The sequence below is a fragment of the Parasteatoda tepidariorum genome, chromosome 6 (assembly GCF_043381705.1).
Source record: "Parasteatoda tepidariorum isolate YZ-2023 chromosome 6, CAS_Ptep_4.0, whole genome shotgun sequence".
NCBI classification, from domain to species: Eukaryota; Metazoa; Arthropoda; class Arachnida; order Araneae; family Theridiidae; genus Parasteatoda; species Parasteatoda tepidariorum.
In genome coordinates this window covers 32,883,246-32,885,628 of record NC_092209.1, presented here as the reverse complement: position 1 = coordinate 32,885,628, position 2,383 = coordinate 32,883,246, and positions in this window count along the sequence as shown.

Here is a 2,383-nt window from a genome sequence, read left to right as displayed (position 1 = left end):
GTGTTGCAATTCGTTTTCGCGTGATTCAAAAATCGTACTCGCAATTCCCATTAAAGCAATTTAAAAATCTAATATCGCGATTTGTACTTAAGCGTTTTTTTAGCGCAATTAGTTTTTCCGCGAGTTTAAAATCCAATGTCGCTATTCGTATTCACGCATTTTGCGATATCAAACATCGATTTTCGTATTTATACTCGATTTGAAAACTACTCGTTGCAATTCATATTCACGTGACCATGTCAAGTGCGTATGATCGATGCTACTGAAAAAAAGTTAATTCAAGTATGAGTGGTTAATTAAAAAAGTCAGTGACCAAAATTGTTACTAAGAATCTATCAGAAGGTATTGAGGTGAAAGTTGGCAACTGTTTCAATTTAAAATGGTTGACTGGTAATAAATTTAAAATGATAATCAAGCCGCAACATCCAATAATTGATTAATTTTCTTAAATAGAAAAGTGGTCAAAATTTCAAAATTATATTTAAGAACAATTTAAATTTCACTGTCTAAATGCTTCTGCCACTTTAAATATTAAATAAAAGTTTCCCGGCAGAGTTGTTTTTAAATATCTAATTGATATCACAGTATTATATAGAACATTCCCCCCTACCCCGTCTTCTGCCCGAATCTTTGCTTATTCAGAGGTTGTATACCTAGCTTAAAATAAGCCTTTATGCAAAATTCAAACCTGACGTTTTTATGCATCATGAATTTTATTCTCGACTTGATGCCAATCACCCTTGTTTTTTTATTATATCACTTTCTGAAATCAAGAGAGAGCAATATAAGTCTTATTTTTCAGTACTGCTATTATCGACTAGCATTTATCGTCAAAACATTTTAGTTTAAAATCTTACAATTTAGTCTATCTTTAACTAAAATTTAAGTCCTTGAGAATTTTATAATAAGTCTTAAAAAGTCCTTGAAAAGTACTTGAATTTTATTTTTATAGTAGAGCATGAACCCTGAGTCTATCTAAACTTCTGGTAAGTTGCTTGCATTGCAGATTTAAAGGGTGGAAATGTTTTACTAAAGGATTTTAAAACAATCCTTCGAAAGGGAAAAAAAAAAATATTTTTGTTATTGTGAGTTTGAAATAATTATACTTCGTCGAAAGTGTATGGTATTTATAGTAATAAATATTTTAAAAACTTACACCACTATAATATTAAAACATTTACCCCATAGCTATTTCCCAGTTATAAAACTAAGTGAACTTGACTATATGTAGTGTCGCAATATTTTGCTAATACTTAAATATTTTGTTCGAAAAGTAAGAAAGCAAATTTATAACTAATAGTCAAAAGTATTATTGAAACATTACTGATCCAGGCGGAACAGGTAAAGATCAAAGCCTGTTTGACTTTATTTTGTAACCAACGTTGAAAAGCACAGTTGTGGGCAGAATATTAATTATTAGACCGAATTTTCACTGACTAAATCCTTTTCAAAGGAAAAAAAAAAATGAAGTTTCAGACAGAAACTATTTCTTGGAAGTTCTACGAATAATTAAGAATTAATAGTAATTCAATCAGTAAAATTTGTTTTTTTCTTGTTTTGATAGACGTTAGTCAAATAAGCTTTAGGTTTAATCTATTTTTTTTAAGATATTAATAAATAAAGCATTGCTTTCAATTTAATTTTAATAAATTATGATTGATTGTGGGCTTATGTCTATGAATGTTCAGTTCCACAGTATTGTAATTTTGAATTCAATGCAGAAGGCATGGGAACTCCAAAAAGAAAAAAACAACTAATGCCTGCCCACTCTTCAAAAAATCGTTTGTCGACTTGGCCTCAAGCTCTTTGGCAATTGGCTTTCGATAATATTGACTTTTTTTACTTCTTTCTTGAGTATTTTTATCAATTGTATTTAAATATAATGAATTATATTAGCTATGGAGCTGATTGAGGTTGTAGGCAGAACATTAATTATTGGATCTTCAAATTTTCACTGAATAAATCATTTACAGAGGGAAAAAAAACACAATAAATAATAGTAAAATTCAAGAAATTATTGCTTGAAAATTTAATGAATAATTAAGAATTAATTGTAGCTCAATCAGTAAATTTTGTATTGTTTTTATTCCTATAAACGATAATTTCGAATAAGCTTTAGGTCTGATCATATTAAAAAAAAAAAAAAGTAAAGCATTGCTTGCAATTTAGTTTTAATAAATAACGATTTGTTTAACTTCAATGAACCAGAGAAGTACAATTTATTATAAAGCAACTTCAATTATTATAAAACTATTTTTAAAAAATTCTAAAGTGATTGAACTGATTTTATGCATCGATATTTGTTGTCCTTGGACATTATTCCTGGTGCTATTTAATCGGGGGGGGGGGATTGTTTGTAAAAGGTTCACAACAAAAATAAATA